A 20295-nucleotide genomic window follows, 5' to 3' on the forward strand; every position below is an offset into this window, starting at 1 on the left:
TTATGAGCCTGTCCACTCTTGGGCTGAAGGGTGAACCTCAGGAGCAACTTCATTACTGAGCTGAAAGGTTGTCTGGGGACCATACTCTCAGGGTTTCTCCAGACTCTCTCAAGCCAGCAAGTCTGGTCTTTCTTTTTCAGTTAGAATTTTGTTCTACATTTTTTTCCAGCTCCATCTGGGACCCTTTATTGTGATCCCTGTCAGTGGTGGTTACTGGGCACCATCTAGTTGTACTGGGCTCAGTCTGGTGGAGACCATGGTAGATGTGGTCCATTAGTCTTTTAGATTAATCTTTCCATTGTATCTTTAGTTTCCTTCATTCTTCCTTGCTCTCGAAGGGGTGAGACCAGTGCAGTATCCTAGATGGCTGCTCACAGGCTTTTAAGACCCCAGATGCTACTGACAAAAGTAGAGTGTAGAACATTTTCTTTATAAACTGTGTTATGCCAATTGAGCTAGATGTTCTGTGACCCCAGCAATTTGATCCCTCAAGGAGTTTGGATGTGTCTTTGGAACTTCCGTGACCTTGCCTTGTAAAAGTAGTGCTGGCTTACCCAGTATTGTGTACGGTCTTACCCTTCGAGAGTGGTGATTTTAGATGTTAGATATACAGTTATAAAATAAATATATCTATGACTTCGTAAAATTTAAATTCTCCTGGTGGAGAATAGGAAACCCTGGTGGCATAGTAGTTAAGAGCTATGGCTGCTAACCAAAAGGTCTGCAGTTTGAATCCACCAGGTGCTCTTTGGAAACTCTATGGAGCAGTTCTACACTGTCCTATAGGGTCGCTATGAGTCAGAATCAACTTGATGGCAGTGGGTTTGGTGGAGAATAAATAATTAATTAAAAAAAAAAAACCTCACCCTCCAGTTGATTCTAACTGGTTAGTAGCTGTAGCTCTTAACCACTGTATCACCAGGGCTCCTTAAAGGGCCTCCAGTAATTCTTCAAATGAATAAATAAGTAAAATATAATATGTCAGATTGTAAAAGTACTGTAAAAACAAAGAAATAAAATGGATACTAAGTGCTGGTCTGTATGAAACATGATTTAAGTAATCAGGTGATAAATCAGCAAAAAACAAAAAGAAATGAGGGAAGGGGCCACGCATTGAGACATTTTAGGAAAGCCTATTTCTTGTACAGGAATTAGCAAATACAAATGTGCTGAGTGGGAGAGGAAATGTCGTTGTTAGGTGCCATTGAGTTTGTTCTGACTCACAGCAACCCAATGCACAACAAACGAAACGCTGCTCGGTCCTGCACCATCCTTACAATCATTGTTATGCTTGAGCTCATTGTTGCAGCCGTTGTGTCAATCCACCTTAGTCTTCAAGGTGACATCTTTGCTCTTCAACACTCTAGAGAGGTCCTTTGCTGCCGATTTACCCAATGCAATACGTCATTTGATTTCTTGACTGTTGCTTCCATGGCTGTTGATTGCAGATCCAAGTAAAATGAAATCCTTGACAACTTCAATCTTTTCTGTTTGTCACGATGTTGCTTATTGGTCCAGTTGTGAGGATTTTTCTTTTCTCTTCTTTATGTTAAGGTGCAATCCGTACTGAAGGCTGTGGTCTTTGATCTTCATTAGTAAGTGCTTCAAGTTCTCTTCACTTTCAGCAAGCAAGGTTGTATCATCTGCATAATGCAGGTTGTTAATGAGTCTTCCTCCAATCCTGATGCCCTGTTCTTCTTCATATAGTCCAGCTTCTCACATTATTTGCTCAGCATACAGATTGAAAAGGTATGGTGAAAGGATACAACCCTGACGCACACCTTTCCTGACTTTAAACCAATCATTATCCCTTTGTTCTGTCCAAACAACTGCCTCTTGCTCTACGTAAAAGGTCCCTCATGGGCACAATTAAGTGTTCTGGAATTCCCATTCTTTACAATGTTATCCATAATTTGTTATGGTCCACACAGTCGAATGCCTTTGCAAAGTCAATAAAACACAGATAAACATCCTTCTGGTATTCCCTGCTTTCAACTGCGATCCATCTGACATCAGCAATGATATCCCTGGTTCCACATCCTGTTCTGAAACCAGCCTGAATTTCTGGAAGTTCCCTGCCAATATATATTACTGCTGCAGCTGTTTTTGAATGATCTTCAGCAAAATTTTGCTTGCATGTGATATTAATCATATTGTTCTATAATTTCTGCATTTGGTTGGATCACCTTTCTTGGGAATAGGCATAAATATGGATCTCTTCCATTCAGTTGGTCAGGAAACTGTCTTCCATATTTCTTGGCATAGACAAGGGAGCACCTCCAGTGCTGCATCCATTTGTTGAAACATCTCAATAGATATTCCTTCAACTCCTGGAGCCTTGTTTTTCACCAATGCCTTCAGAGCAGCTTGGACTTCTTCCTTCGGTACCTTCAGTTCCTGATCATATGCCACCTCTTGAAATGGTTGAATATTCACCAGTTTATTTATTTATTTTTGGTATAATGGCTCTGTGTATTCCTTCCATTATCTTTTGATGTTCCTGTGTCGTTTAATATTTTCCTTGTAGAATCCTTCACTATACAACTCGAGGCTTGAATTTTTTCTGCAGTTCCTTCAGCTTGAGAAATGCTGAGCGTGTTCTTCCAATTTGTTTTCCTATCTCCAGCTCTTTGCACATGTCATTATAATACTTTACTTTGTCTTCTTGAGCCACCCATTGAAATCTTTTGTTCAATTCTTTTACTAAATCATTTCTTCCTTTTGCTTTAGCAGCTAGACATTCATGAGCAAGTTTCAGCATCTCCTCTGACATCCATCTTGGTCTTTTCTTTCTTTCCTGTCTTTTCAATAACCTCTTGCTTTCTTCATGTATGATGTCCTTGACGTCATTCCACAACTCTTCTGGTCTTCAGTCACTAGTGTTCAATGCATCAAATCTATTCTTCAGATGGTCTCTAATTCAGGTGGGATATACTTAAGGTCATATTTTGGCTCTGGTGGACTTGTTCTGGCTTTCTTCAGTTTCAGCTTGAACTTGCATATGAGCAATTGATGGTCTGTTCCGCAGTTGGCCCCTGGCCTTGTTCTGGCTGATGATATTGAGCTTTTCCATTGTCTCTTTCCACAGATGTAGTCATTTTGATTTCTGTGTGTTCCATCTGGCGAGGTCCATGTGTAGAGTTGCTGTTTATGTTGGTGAAAGAAGGTATTTGCAATGAAGAAGTCGTTGGTCTTGCAAAATTCTATCATTCAATCTCTGGCATAGTTTCTATCATCAAGGCCATACTTTCCAACTACCGATCCTTCTTCTTTGTTTCTAACTTTTGCATTCAAATCGCCAGTGATTATCAATGCATCCTGATTGCATATTTGATCAATTTCAGACTGCAGCAGCTGATAAAAAGTCTTCTATTTCTTCATCTTTGGCCTTAGTGACTGGCGAGTAAATTTGAATAATAGTCATATTAAATGGTCTTCCTTGTAGGCATATGGATATTATCCTATTACTGACAGTGTTGTACTTCAGGATAGATCTTGAAAAGTTCTTTTGACGATGAATGCAACATCATCCCTCTTCAAGTTGTCATTCCCAGCATAGTGGACTATATGATTGTCTGATTCAGAATAGCCAACACCAGTCCATTTCAGCTCACTAATTCCCAGGATACTGATGTTTATGTGTTTCCTTTCATTTTTGATGATTTCCATTTTTCCTAGATTCATGCTTTTTACATTCCAGGTTCTGATTATTAATGGATTTTTGCAGCTCTGTCTTCTCTTCTTCTCATTTTGACTCATGCCACATCAGCAAATGAAGTTCCTGAAAGCTTTACTCCATCCACATCATTAAGGTTGACTCTACTTTGAGGAGGCAGCTCTTCCCCAGTCATCTTGGAGTGCCTTCCAATCTGGGGCACTCATCTTCCAGCACTATATCAGACAATGTTCCACTGCTATTCATAAGGTTTTCACTGGCTAATGCTTTTCAGAAGAAGACTGCCGGGTCCTTCTTCCTAGTCTGTCTTAGTCTGGAAGCTCAGCTGAAAACCGTCCTCCATGGGTGACCCTGCTGGTATCTGAATACTGGTGGCATAGCTTCCAGCATCACAGCAACCTGCAAGCCCCCCAGTACTACAAACTGACAGACATGCCAGAGGGGAGCAGACATAGTGTCTTTGAAGAAGTGCATGAAGAAAGAGTGGATGGACAATTCTATGTAGAGGAGAGAGTGGAAGGAGCTGGGATGAGAAGGTGCAAGAAGTCTATTGTTTTTACTCTGAATGAGCTGGGAACCCACAGAGGGCTATAAGCAAATGAGTGACACAGTCTTTCTATTTTGAAAGAATAATGCTGAGTGCTTTTTTGGGAATTGACTACTGAGAACTAAGAGTGAAATCTTAGGGGGAAAAAGAAGCAAGATGCTGTTTCAATAGCACAGGCAAGAAATGATGATTCATGAACCAAAGCAATAGCAGTCAATGTGGTAAGTTGTAATCAGATACACCTAGATAAACACACAGACACACACATGCACATGCACACACATAGACACACACTCACACAAATGTATACACAGGGATTATATACAAAAATTTTATTTTATTATTTTAAAAACATTTCAATATTTGACAAATTCTGTTAAATGGGAAAAAGACAGCCTCTTTAACAAATAGTGCTGGCATAACTGGATATCCATCTGCAAAAAAATGAAACAAGACCCATACCTCACACCATGCACAAAAACAAATTCAAAAAGGATCAAAGACCTAAATATAAAATCTAAAACAATAAAGATCATTGAAGAAAAAATAGGGACAAGGCAGGAGCTCTAATACCCATCATAAACAGTATACAGAACATTACTAAAAATGTACAAACACCAGAAGAGAAATTAGATAGCTGGGAGCTCCTAAAAGTCAAACACCTATGCTCATCCAAAGACTTCACCAAAAGAGTAAAAAGATTACATACGGACTGGGAAAAAGGTTTTAGCTATGCCATTTCCGATCAGCATCTGATCTCTAAAATCTACATGATACTGCAAAAACTCTGCAACAAAAGACAAATAACCCTATTAAAAAATGGGCAAAGGATATGAACAAGCACTTCACCAAATAAGTCATTCAGGCAGCCAACAGATACATGAGAAAATGCTCTCGATCATTAGCCATTAGAGAGATGCAAATCAAAACTACCATGAGATTTCTTCTCACTCCAACAAGGCTGACATTAATCCAAAAATCACAAAATAATAAATGTTAGAGAGGCTATGGAGAGATTGGAACGCTTATACACTGCTGGTGGGAATGTAAAATGATACAACCACTATGGAAATCAATTTGGCACTTCCTTAAAAAGCTAGAAATAGAACTACCATATGATCCAGCAATTCCACTCCTTGGAATATATCCTAGAGTAATAAGAGCCTTTACATGAACAGATATGTCCACACCCACGTTCAACACAGCACTGTTTACAATAGCAAAAAGATGGAAGCAACCAAGGTGCCCATCAACGGATGAATGGATAAATAAATTATGGTATATTCACACAATGGAATACTACGCCTCGATAAAGAACAGTGATGAATCTGTGAAACATTTCATAACATAGAGGAGTCTGGAAGGCATTATGCTGAGTAAAATTAGTCAGGTGCAGGAGGACAAATATTGTATGAGACCACTATTAAAAGAACTCTAGATAAAAGTTCAACACAGAAGAAAATATTCTTTGTTGTTTACGAGGGTGGGGAGGAAGGAGAGGGATATTCACTAACCAGATAATAGACAAAAATTTTTTTAGGTGAAGGGAAGGGCAACACATAACATAGAGATAGTTAATACAACTGGACTAAACCAAAAGCAAAGAAGTTTCCTGAATACAACCAAAAGCTTCGAAGGCCAGAGTAGCAGGGTGGTGGTCCAGGGACCATGGTTTCAGGAGGCATCTAAGTTAATTGACATAACAAAATATATTAAGAATATGTTCTGCATTCCACTTTGGTGAGAGGCGTCTGGGGTCTTAAATGCTAGTAAATGGCCTTCTAAGATGCGTAAATTGGTCTTAACCCACCTGGAGCAAAGGAGAATGAAGAACACCAAAGACACGAGGTAATTATGAGCCCAAGAGACAGAAAGGGCCACATAAACCAGAAACTTCATCAGCCTGAGACCGGAAGAGCTAGATGGTACCTGGTTATCACCAATCACTGCCCTGACAGGGAACACAACAGAGAATCCATGAAGGAGGAGGAGATCAGTGGGATGCAGATCTTAAATTCTCATGAAAAGACCAGGCTTAATGATCTGATTTAGACTGGAGGGGCCCTAACCGTCATGGGCCCCGGACCCTTTGATAGCCCAAGACTGGAACCATTCCTGAAACCAAATCTACATACAGGGTTTGGCCTGGACTATAAGATAGACAATGATGCTGGTAAGGAGTGATCTTCTTGGCTCAGGTAGACACATGAGTCTATGTGAGCGACTCCTGGCTAGTGGCGAGATGAGAAGGAAGAGGGGGGACAGGAGCTGGTTGAATGGACAAAGGGAATACAACGTGGAGAGGAGAAATGTGCTGTCTCATTAAGGGGAGAGCAGCTGGGAGCGCACGGCAGAATATGTGTGGCTTTTTGTATGAGAGACTGACTTGATTTGTAAACTTTCACCTAAAGCACAGTAAATAAATTAAAAAAAAAATTTCTGATGCACAGAAAAATTGCAAGAATAAAGAATAGTACTAGCAATTTCCATTAAAATTTTGTCTAAATTCACTTAATTTTAACATTTCACAATTGTTGTTTACAGTTGTCTAACATTTACACGTGATAATATTATCTAATGTACAAATCCCAAATTCACCAATTTTTCTTTGCCTTCGAGTCAGTTCTGACTCACTGTGACCCTCCGTAAGGCAGAACAAAACACTGCTGGGTCCTTTTCCATCCTCACAATCGTTGCTACGTTTGAGTCTATGGTTGGTTGCAGCCACTGTGTCCATCCATCTCTTTTTCGCTGACTCTCTACCCAGCATAGTATCCTTCTCCAGGAACTGGTCTCTCCTGATAACATGTCTAAATTATGTGAGATGCAGCTCTATGGAGCCTTAAGGCTATACTTCTTCCAAGACAGATTTATTAGTTCTTCTGGCAGTCCAAGTATATTCGATATTCTTTGCCAACACCATAATTCAAAGGTGTCAATTCTTTTTCGTATTTCCTTATTCATTGTCCAGCTTTCACATGTGTATGAGCCAATTGAAAATACCATGGCTTGGTTCAGGTCCAACTTAGCCCTCCAAGTGACATCTTTGTTTTTTAACACTTTAACAGATGAGGATACTGAAGGCAAGATAATTTAAATAACTTTTCCAAGGTTAAACATCAATTAAGAGGGAAAGAATATATCCGAAAAAAAAAAAAAGATTAAAAACCAAAGAAGTTTGATTCCAGAGTTCCTGCTCTTAATTGACATCAAGCTTAGAACATAATACTTGTTGCCATTGAGTCGATTCTGACTCAGAACAATCCCAAGGGACACAGTAGAACTGCCCCATAGGGTTTCCATGGCTATAAACCTTTAGGGACGCAAACTGCCACATGTTTCTTTCTAGGAGCTGCTGGTGGATTCAAATCAGACATTTCGGTTAGCAGTTAAGCAGTTAACCACCGTGTAATCGGGGCTCCTTAGAACATAAACCCATTACCACTGGGTCGATTCTTAGTCAAGTTATTGTTGTTATTGTTATAAAGGTACTTTCTAGTTGGTTTCGACTCAGAACAAAATGCTGCCCAGCCTGTGCCATCTTCACAATCATTGTTATGCTTGAACCCATCGTTGTAGCCACTGTCAATCCACCTTGTAGATAGTCTTCTTTTTCGCTGACCATCTACTTTACCAAGCATGATGTCCTTCTCCATGGACAGGTCCCCATGATAACATATCCAAAGTACATGAGACGGACTAAGTTTCACCATCCTTGCGTCTTAGGAACATTCTGGCTGTTCTTCTTCCAAAACAGATTTGTTCATAGTTCTGACAGTCCATGGTGTACATTCAATATTCTTCACCAACACCATAATTCAAAAACATCAATTCTTCTTAGGGCTTCCTTATTCATTGTCCAGCTTTCCTACTCATCCCACACTCATAAAAAATAATTGCTTAGAGTTTGAGGCAGTATTGATTATTGATTAAGAACATGGGATTCTGGAAACAGAATGGCTGGGTTTGCATCCCAGTTCTGCTACTTACTCACTGTCTTTGGGCAAATTACTTAACCTCTTGGGCTTAATTTCTTCATCTAAAAGAAAGTATAATAAAGAGTACCAAATTAATAAGGCTGCTGTGAGAATTATGTGAGTTAATATATATTAAGAACTACTTAGAATAGCCTGGCATGTATCAGGTACCAAAACAAGTATTACTTATTACTTTTAGTCATTTCATTTGTGCATTAATTCATGTGTTCATCCATTCACACGTATCTTTTGAGTGACAACTATACGATACGAATCCAGTAACAACATGCATTCAGTAGTTCCCTTAGTGCTGTTGGCCAACTATTTCTGACTCAGCCTTCTGGGCACATTCTGGGACTCTATTTTCTGACCACCTGGGAGGCCACATGAAGAATTCGGGCCAATGAACTTCAACAAAACATTGAACTGCAACATTCAGTTGCCAATGAAAAACATTTTTCTGCAGTCTGCTAACCAACTGCTTAATTTAACTGGAATCCTGAGTGACCACAATGGACAGGGCCTCCTGCTGACCTGCAAGAGACATAAGAGGCGTTATGATTATTTTTTAAAGCCATTGAGATTTGGGAATGGATTCAGACACCTAACCAACAGCTCTTGACCGAAGCATTGCCTGAGTGAATTGTTAAAATAGCAAAACCTAACCTCACCTAAATGATACGTTTAACAAAACAAGAGGGAAAAAAATCTCCATCCTAAGAAAAGCAACAGTGCAAAAAGTTGTTTCTGCAAAGATGAGGGTAGCTACAATCTGCATATTATGCTTTTAAAGACCACATTCATTTACATTGCAATTGCCCATTTGAAAAACATAGATGTGTTTGAGTTTTGGGACAAACATGTAAACTAAGCTTTCACACAGTTTTCATTGAATTTCAAGGGGTATAAATAGTGAAAAGTTATGCAAGAATTCAGAGAATCAGGACGACAAGTCATGTAAACAGAACTTTGAAAACATCCCTAAACCCCAGCAATCAGCTCTGCGTCTTCCTGAGTAGGTGTGCTGTGTTGTGGTTGATTTTTTCTCCCTCTATTCCACTTGTAAACTTTTTTTTTTTTTTATTCCACTTTATATCTGAATGAAGTTGTTGGCACTGGGAAGAGAAAATGTCAGTTTCTAAAAAGCCTTAAAAAAAAAAAAAAAGCCTTACTGTTGTAAAATTCATGAAGGCAAAGCTGTATAAATAATAAAGAATATATTTATATTTTTCAGCCAAAGCATATTGTTTGAATTTAGAATACTGTTGCAAATCCAGGGACCTAAAACATAATTTCTCTTTTAATGAATATAAACACACACACACACATACACAAGAGAATCTTTGGTTTATATGAATGTAGGTTTACAGAGAAAAATGTTTTTGTCTTATTAGCCATGCTTTACTACCAATACATGTGTTAATACCTGGCTTTAGAGTTTGTTGTTATTAGGTGCCATCAGTCAGTTCCAACTCATAGCTACCCTATGTACAACAAACAGAAAGAAACACTGCCAGGTCCTGCCCCATCCTCACAATTGTTGCTATGTTTGAACCCATTATTACAGCTACTGTGTCAATCCATCTCATTGGGGCTCTTTTATTTTCACTGACCCTCTACTTTACCAAGCATGGTGGCCTTCTCCTGGGACTGGTCCTTCCTGATAACATGTCCAAAGTATGTGAGAGGAAGTCTTACCATCTTTGCTTCTAAGATTTGTTCGTTCTTCTGGCAGTCCGTGATATAATCAATATCTTTTGCCAACACTATAATTCGAATGCATTGATTCTTCCTCGATCTTCTTTATTCCTTGTCCAGCATTTGCATGCATATGAGGCCATTGAAAATACCATGGCCAGGCACACCTTAGTCCTCCAATTTAGAACTTCATGAATATTTATTTTTAAAATAAATTTAAATTACTCTGCACACCAAAATTGCTTTCTGTTAGAAGACTCTGTATGCTCCAATGTGTCAGTTCAACAATACTTTCTAATGAGTATGTTGAAACACTAAGCTCCATAAATTGGGGCTGTGACCACAGCTGAAGAAATTGTATACCAAAGCCTACATGCTTCCTATTAGGTCAGGTATATGCAACAAAATAAAACTACTTTACCACAGGTATATAAAAACCATACACCAGTAGGAGATTGACCAACACCAAATGAAGCCTGTTATCTTCAAGTCAATCCCCACGCATAGCGACCCTAGAGATTAAAAAAAATTAGAGTCTGTAAATGAGAAATCCAACCTTATCTAATGTAGAGGAAAAACTTAATTTACTTTTTTGGTACATGTTCTAGGGTTGAAACACCACGAAGTTTAGTAAAGCAAAAAGAAAGTTTTATTCAGCAGATATTCAAAAAGGCTAAAGTGGGAAACAGACAAGCAGGCAGCGAGCTTATGTCTGCCCGAGTCCAAGGAACGTTATGGAACAGACGGAAGCGGGAAAACGGACAAGCATGCTGCTGGAGCCATGTCTGTCTGAGTCCAAGGGACATTACAGAATAATTAGTATATATTAACATTACAAATGGGCAAAACCACTGAAAGCTTCACCTTTTCACAGATTGGCTAGAAACTGTTAAGTCACAGTGATTCTACATTTTGAGTCATCTTTCTCAATAACCCTTGGTATATTTAGGTTTCAGTAACAACAGTCAGGAGGGTATTCATTGGTCCAACAAATCTTGCTATTCACGAAATGCTAATAGAAAAAGATGAGTGGGAAGTATCTGGGTCTGTTGTGCTTTGTTTTATGAGTTTATATGAAAATTTCCCTAAAAAATGTTTTCCAAGATTGCCCTATTGTCTTTATAGCTCAGGGCCCAGCTGATGTGTCCTTGTGAGTCCAGCTCCAGCTGGGTCACATTCTAGGATAGGGAATAATGGCTCCAATATTATCTCCTAAATCATACATCATATGAGCCTTGGGAGTTCTTTCTGGTTCAATTCAAATCTTTGAACTATGACTTTCAAAAAATTCTACCTGAGCTTTTCTTGAATTTTCTTGCTCAGTAAATGATAGTAGCACCATACTTTGGGTCATAAAACTTCAATCCTATACCTAGATTTACCATTAATTATTTCTATGACAACAAGTGTGTTAAAATCTCTCTGGGATTTGATTTTCTTACCTATAAAATGAATGGTTTGGATGAGATACTTGCTAAGGTCACAATAAGTTATAAAGCTCTAAAACTCTGGTCTAGATAATCCAAGCTGATGTATAGGTAGCTTTACTCTGAACTCTGGTTTTCCTTCACTTCCATTCTTCTAATTTCCTCCAGATGTACATTTGATCCAATGTTCTATTGATCAGAATTCTTGCATCAAAAAGTAATTTGCAGAAGGCATTTTGCCAAGCTTATTTGAGGAAGATGCTCTTTTTAGAACACACTTAGAATGAACTAGTCATCTGACCAATAAAAACTGAGACCATATGGTTCACACAAAAAAAGTCAAATCCCAGTACACGCTAGGGAGCCATTTTGAAGGGGATAAGGAAGACCTGAACATTGTGAAGAAGGAAAGCAAGGTGTGATTTAAAAAATTATTCTCTTAATCATGTGGTCCCTAAGAAGAAGGGCTGGAAAGTTGATATCAGAAATATACAGTACATTCTCTTTTGTTTGTTACACACATGCCCAGTTAATTTTAATTATGCCATAAAAAAAAAAAAAAAAAATTTTTTTTTTTTTTTTTTTTTTTTTCATAGAATGTATATAATTCTCAGTTTATAGTTTGGTATTAGTTACTCACAATTAACCAGTGAATTCTTTGCTCCACTTGCACATCTGTTTGTCCAATACTTCTCTATTTATCCTGCCTTTAATAGAATTTAGTCCCGCATTTCTTTTTGTCCAAACTATAAAGAGATAAGTCTTTTCTGATTGTTCTTCCTTTATGTTGTAGTTGTTAGGTGCTGTGGCGTTGGTTCCAACTCATAGTGACACTATATACAACAGAATGAAACACTGCCCCATCCTGTGCCATCCTCACAATTATTGTTATGCTTGAGCCCATTGCTTCAGCCACTGTATCAATCCATTTTGTTTAGGGTCTTCCTCTTTTTGCTGACTGTGGCCTTTACAGAGCATGACGTCCTTCTCTGGGGAGTGATACCTCTTGATAACATGTCCAAAGTTTGTGAGACATAGTCTCGTCATCCTTGCTTCTAAGAAGCATTCTGGTTGTACTTCTTGCAAGACAAATTGGTTCGTTCTTTTGGCAGTCCATGGTATGTTCAGTATTCTTTGCCAACACCACAATTCAAAAGTGTCAGTTCTTCTTTGGTATTCACTTTATAGTTATCTTCTATTTTGTGGGCAGTCAATATGCGTAAAAAGCAACACCTTACACCATTTTCCAGATTGACATTAAATATATATTTAATGAAGTACATATTTATATTTATTGTTTTTTATTTATATGTGTATTTTCTTACATTTTCTTCGATGGCAATGAGTTTGTTTTTTCTTTTATATTTTCTTAAGTGATATATAAATTGCTTAAGAAATATATATAAAAAAAAAACCTGTGGAGGGGCCCCTGCGTCTCTTTCCATGTCTGTTTTCTCACTTCTCTCACGCTACGGCCTATGGTCTAGTCATGTTGAATTATGTCAGTCCTCTTCTTTTTCCACCAACGTACTTGGTTGATGAACTTACCTTTGGTCAAGCAGTTTTCTCTGCCTGGAATTCCCTCCCTTCCCTCGTGCACAAATATTTTTCAAGGCTAAACTTTGAACATCAGTTACTCCCTCTATGAAACCTTTTCTGTTTGTCTGATATGCGTTTTTACTTCTCTCTTATAGCCAATGTTATAATAACACTTATGTCTATTGTAGCACTTTTATGTTTATAATGAGTATTTATCTATTTTTTCTAATGTATACGTCTCCCAAGATAAGAAACTATTTTTTAAAAAAAAATGTTTTTGTGTTCCCAGTATCCATTGCATTTCCTGGCATTACCAGAGATTAAAAATAGTTAATACATTTAATAAATATATTACCTTTAGGGAATCATATGTTAGATAGCTAATTCAGAAGGGACAGACCTCGGGATGTAAATTAAATTCTGTTGTTCAGAGGGGGTAAAGTAAGAAAGTGGCACGAATACGTACTGACCACACTTAAAACTTTCTGGGCCTGTTCCATGTTATACTGTTCTATCAGAGGTATACAGACTTGCCTTTAGTGATAGCAAATATTGTAGGAATAATGAGCCTTGTGCATTTTGGTCTGGAGAGGTCTTGGGATTTGCCATCAGAAAATATATTCAATTATTGGCTTTTTAAGGACTACTTGTGTGTTCCGGAGTAACTTACAACTTTACTGAATTTTAGTCTCTCTTTATCCAAGCTCTAATAATACACAAATAGTAATGCAGTTGTGAAAATTCAAGGTGATAAATTTTAAGGGATGTTTGACAAAACTTAGTTACTAAACAAATAGTAAACAGTACTTTTATAAACAATTATTACATGTTAGAATATAGTGTTTGCCCTAAATAAAGTAGGGTACAGAAGAGATAGAGGTTATGCAATAGTTTTTGCTTATGTTTATAATTCACTCTTTCTTCAATCTACTTTTTTTCACTTTCTATCCTGTATTAATTCCATACAGAGCTGACTTTACCTGGGGCATACTTATACTTCCCTATATGGAAACCCTGGTGTTGTAGTGGTTAAGAGCTATGACTGCTAACCTAAAAGCTGGCAGTTCGAATCCACCCGAAGCTCCTTGGAAACTTTGTGGAGCAGCTCTACTCTGTTGTATAGGGTCGCTATGAGTCAGAATCAACTCGACGGCAATGGGTTTTTTATATTTATCTCTCAGTTCATGTGAAAAAATTGTCTAAATGAATAGATGGAGTCAATGAGATTATAAACACCTTAAAAGATAAAGCAAGTAAGAGATTTGTTTTCTACATGAAGTACTCCTTTCACAGCTCTTTGACGATTGACATTAAATAAATATTCAATAACTTATTTGTTGTAGTAACTTGCCTTAAATATCTCCGAGGGTTAAAAACAAACAAACAGCAACAAACCTTTATGAATATGTTCCTATATACAATTTAATTGAGCACTACACAACTTCATTTTATGGTAGATTATGTCTCTCATGGTCTATAGGGATTGCTTTGCTATAATTCTTTGATTATGCACCTCCAATGAGATTGGTGCATTACATGAAGAGGTTTGTTATTATTACTGCCCATCTAAACCAAATAACTGTTATTCTATTCTGGCAATTATAGATATAGAAAGACATTCATCCTTTTGAGTGAATTAAGGTTTAATTAACCTTACGTGCCCTGAAGGCCACCAGTTTGGAACTTTCCTGTAATTGGAATTGCTGGATACTAACATTTTAATAAGCTCAGTTGCTTAATCAAGAAATCAAATTAATAGATGATAAGAAAATGTTATATACCTCAAGTCACCTACTGTCTGGTCGTAAATTTACATTTTTTAAAAAACAGGTTTTTTTAAAAAAATTTTCAGAGATAAATTTAATCATGACCAACTGCATTTATAAATATCTGAGAGGCAATTTCATTTGATTATAATAGAAAATCAGGTCCTCAAAATCTGTTTGGGCTTGGTTATAAATTCACTCAGTGACCCTGGCTGAGTCACCTCTAACCTTACGGTGTCCGTTCCTTCATTAATAAAACGGAATACAAAGGCATACTGCTTACCAGGCAGCCATCAGAATGCATTAACATTTGGGATGAGCTTTTAGATCTCTGTTTTAGAACATTTCTAGTGTGCAAAAATGTCATCGTGATTACTGAAATACCTTACTCATTTCTGCAAACACTGCATCTTGATTTTGTATTATCCTTTTTTTTCCCACAGTGACTTGATTTACTAAAATTACTAGATTTCAGTAATTTCTTAATAAGAAGCTCCATTTGCTGATCATTTGGTTCATGATCGGTATAAACCTATTTCTCTGATAACGCAGAATTTTTCTTTGCGCAGGTGGTACTCAGTCATTACATTATTCCCATTTCATGCTGGATAAGTCTTTGTAGTAGCGATGGTTCTGTGCACACAGGATGGTCTCTGCTCACAGCTGCTGTCATCAGCTCTCAAGGCAATATAATCCAAAATATCTCCAGACATTGCCAAACGTCTCCTGGGGCATATGAGAGCAACTACTTCAGTTTTATTTATGTATTCAATGTCTACAGATAAAATCTTTATTGCAAATCTCGAAGAAATTTGTAAACAATAATAAAAAAGGAACTTGTTCTAACAGGAAGTCAGAACAAAAGAGTAAAATGACTTATTTTATTACAACCATTTTTTTATGTGACAGATCATTTTCTTCGTGACTAAACATATTTAAAATAAAATTTAAATACGCAAAACAGAAACGATCAACCTTCTGTGTTACTCTCATCTAGCGTTTTCAGAAGAAAAATTGCCTAGGCTTTGGTGTAGATTATTTCAAGTGGCGTGTCCATAAGCATGGCCTAACAATTTTAACATTCATTTTGAACTTCGCTTTTTAAAAGACCTTCTGAAAAATAATATCTTTCTGAACAATAATATCTAAGTAATAATTTAATCATAATTTTAAAATAAAAAGACTTAAAAACCATCATACAAAAAATCAGAAGGCAGAGTCCGATTGTGTAGCACAAATACACGCACACACCAGCATATTCACCACAGACTAATTTTTTTTTTAAACTAAGAAATGTAATATCACATGATGTGGTTGATAAATGAGTCATCTGACCTCTACGACACTAGCTATAAAAGTCGTAACTAACCTAATAAAAGAAAAAATAATAACTATGATGTATTTTAAAAAATAAACAAAAATCTAAGGTTTTGGGATGATGATCGAGCATGATTGGTGGAAAATGAAATGATCACAAAAAACACTGTCAACAAAAACACTAATAAGCAAGTGCAGAGGTCATGCGCTTCCCGGCTAAAAAAAGCATTACAGAAGACAAGAAGGACAACTTTAAAATTGAAAGCAAAGAGAATAGTTGTGAATATCTTTTCACCAAATAACTTAGCAGCAGCAGAAGATACGTAATTGAAGGAACTTCGTCTATGGAAGTCGTTTTCTATGATCTGTTGCAGCATTCGAAATGTGTTTCTTTGCTCGAGTGAAAAAAAAAATCACAAATTAGGAAAGGATAAATTTCTTAGCAACAGAACCATTTTCCACAGTGTGACTTTTTGAGAAATACCATCGATGGGCAGTTATGAAATTTGGTTCCTCGATAAAAAGAAATATAACAAATGGATCAAGAGAACAAACCACTCAAGTGGGTGGAAAGGTCCCTTACTGGCCAGCGTTATCCACGTCATCTATTACTTTTTTATTCTATTCTCCTGGCAAATACTTACACGGTCACATACATCCCTCAACATCCAATTTATTTCAGTTTGGAATGCCACTTTGTGACCATAAAGGCTCTTTACTTTTCAGTGAAAACAGAAGAGAAGCATACACAGTGTCTGAAACTTATTTATAGTCACAATTTAACTAGTTTTTTTTTTAATGGTCAATTACAATCAGAAGAAAGAATTTTGACCATGCGGGGGTGGGGGGAAGTCACTTTATTTTATAGCAGTATCCTTCCTTATCGTATGTGTTTCCATGACTGAAATTTAGCTTCTGTGCACTGGCGCACTGGTACAGTCTTGTACACAGTTTATGGCTACCTTTTGTTCTGATGGGCTGCTGCTCATAGCATGTTGCTGTTGTTGTTAGGTGCCGTCGAATCGGTTCTGACTCATGTACAACAGAACAAAACGCTGCCAGTCCTGGCCATCCTCATGATATAATTCATCTCCTTTTCCAGCATAGATGGCAACTCGTAAATAAGCATTGGCGAAACAAAATATACTTTCCCACCCCATGTATTTTAGCAGTACAACTGTGCAAATATTCTCCCCCAGATATATTATTCACATATAATAAGTGTTGATTCATAATTTACTCGTGATCGTGCAAATTGGTTTTGTTCACCTATAGGATACCTGTTTCTACCCCTAAGGATAATAATTGCTGTTCAGTATTGTATGGCATTAATATTCTGTCACTTCCAACAGTGTCATTTAATAGAGCAATTTTTGTCAATTGCTCATTCTCATTTCTCCCTGAGCATAATATTTGTGTGAATTTAGTGGCTGGCTTCCCAAGCTTCCAGAGAAACCAGTGGCTTGGACCTGTTATTGTTAGAAGTGTATATTTGAATGGTGCCTGAATGATTCTGTTTTCTCTCCTCTACAGTTAGTAAAAAAAAAAAGCTTTGTTCTGTAAACTGTAGTTTCAAGCTGATTACGAATATATACACATAAATTGGTTTACCACAAAGGACAGTGCATCTTAACAATGAGGCCAATGTCTCAATGACACCAACACACAATTTGACAAAGTTTAATAACAGGCCACATATTGGGAACTAGGTGCAGATGGATCATGGATTCAATAAAATCCAATTTCCTCTTGTTCATGGTACTTATGTGCACACTTTTCTTATTTTGCTGTTTATGAGAAAATAATATATTTATGTATCACTTGTCAACACGCATGCAGACTCATATTTCATTTTTGCCCTGAAATGTATCCTGTTTATGCATATGATGTTTTACAGAGTTGTGGTACTTACGCTACTTTTTTCATCATTACTCTTAATGATCAATGATGCATGCTTGAGCTTCTCATCCAATTCTTATGAGTCAGAAATGTAATGTAATATAATAGTAAAAAAGGAAAATTTCAGATTTAACAAACAATAACACCCAAATCACATGGAAATATGTTCCTTATAAAACAAATAGCATTGTTCAAACAGAATATAAAACAAAGTACATACAGCAATAGTCTGCCTTTAGGCAAAAATTAAGAATATAAACAAAAGAACACTTTCACAGCCTTGTTTTACAGCCTTTTCATGTTTAATGTCACAAGTGCCATCATGTAGCCCATACCTTCAGCGACATTGCCACAGGTGAAAGGGGTGCAATGATGAGCTAGGAATGGAGATTGATCAAAAGTGCGTCCTGTGCAGATGAAGCCACGCGAGAGAAATAGACTCTTTTTTCTGACAGAAAGAATTAAAATAGAGTTGAGATTAAGTGGCAGATTGTTTGAAAGATGGCCTTTTAAAGATTCTTCTCATCTCTGAGTCTATGCCTCTTCACTAGGTGACTTTGCTATTCCTCCCCATCAAGAGGTAGAATCCACTTACCCAACCCTTTATTTCTGGCTTTTTTACTTGCTTTGACCAATAAAATGTGGTGGAGTGATTCTGTGTGATTCCTGAGTGTAGACTTCAAGATGCTCCTATTTTAGCTTTTGTATTGTTTGAACACAGTGTTGTCAAGTGAGGAAGAACAACCTAGACTGTAGCAGAAGAGACTACGTGGAGCAGAGATAAGCCATACCTTCTGAGGCCCCTTATGACAGTAGGCCCCTTATGACAGTGGGCCCCTGATTCAGCCACAAGAGGACTTCAGCCACATGAGTGACCGACCTCAAGGAACACCAGCAGGAGAACTGCCCATCTATGCTCAGCCCAAATTGCTGACCCACAGAACTGTGAACAAAAAGATTTTGTTTAGTCACTATGTTTTGATGTGGGTATTTACGTAAAAAAAAAAAAAAAAACTCATTACCCTCAAGTCAGTTCCAGCTCATAGCGACCCTATAGCACAGAGTAGAACTCCTCCATAGAGTTTCCAAGGAGTGCCTACTAGATTCAAACTACTGACCTTTTGGTTAGCAACCGTAGCACTTAACCACTATGGCGCCAGGGTTTCTATTTACACAATAGTAGATAAGTAATATAGAAATGAGCTGTGAGGAGAGAAAGGCTGTAAATCTGAAACTTAAAACATGTGGCTCTAGCTTTAGACCAGGTAGTAGACAGTGGCTGAGAAAGTGGCAAAGAAGTTATTGGTGAGTGCTGGAGGAGGTGAGAAAACTGGAAGGATACTCAAGGCACTAGAAAGTGTTGATCTACGTTAGTATGAAATGATTTGCAAAACTTCTACTGGCAGAAACATGAAATATTAAAAATGTACCCAATCACCTTTTGGATGGTGCTCTGCTGCTAACTGAAATGTTGGTGGTTTGAACTCACCAGCTACTCTTCAGGATAAAAGACCTGGTGATCTGCTCCTGTAAAGACTGCAGCCAAGGAAATCCTATGGGCAGTTCTACTCTGTCCTACAGGATGTCTGTAAGTTGGAATTGACCTATTGGCACACAACAACAAAAGGCAGAAAGTTGACTGAGCCAAATAGTTGAATTCTACTAGCTTATGATAAGATAAAGGAAGAGGGAAATAGTCTAAAGAAAGAACTATTTAGTTTCCAAGGAGAATATAGGCTAATTCTGGAGAGCTTGGACTTTATGGGTAGGAAATTAAAACTGTTTCTTATCTACAGTTTCTCCAGCCAGCATAAGATTCTCAAAATCAAAAAAAATAAAAATGCAAAGAAAAGGCTTAATGTAAAGGCTAACTCAATGATAAGGTCCATAGTGTTAAGACTGCAGAAAGATTTAAGGCAGTTCCTAGTAGATCATCTCAGCTTACTAAAAAGACTTCTAAGAGTCCGAAAAGTGTGGTCCCACAGAAGCCTAAATCTAAATTATCCCTGAGTAAGACTGGAGAGAAAAGCTCATCTGAAAAGTAATTGCAGGCTTTCATCTAATGGAGTGGACTATAATCTGAAGCATAAAAGAACTAGAAATGTTTTAGAAAGTTGCAATAGCTTGTAGTAAAAGGGGCTGAAACAGATAAAAATGAAAAGAGACTTCCCAGGGCCCCACATTTCTACATGCAGGAATTAGGCAAAGAAGCTACTCACGGGCAAACACAAACCATTTCTTATTAAAGAAGAGAGACGTCTCAGAAAATAAAAGAGTCCAAAGATCAGAGCCAAGAGCTAAAGAACATGTTAAATTAAGATACCACTCAGAAGCACTCGGACTACACTGAATCAGTAAATTTTCTTAGCCTGAATTAGGGAACCCAACAGCATGTTCCTCCTGGATTCTGGAATTGCTGTAAACCATTATATGTCTCCCATTTTCCTCT

The sequence above is a fragment of the Elephas maximus genome, chromosome 23 (assembly GCF_024166365.1).
Source record: "Elephas maximus indicus isolate mEleMax1 chromosome 23, mEleMax1 primary haplotype, whole genome shotgun sequence".
Lineage (NCBI taxonomy): Eukaryota > Metazoa > Chordata > Mammalia > Proboscidea > Elephantidae > Elephas > Elephas maximus.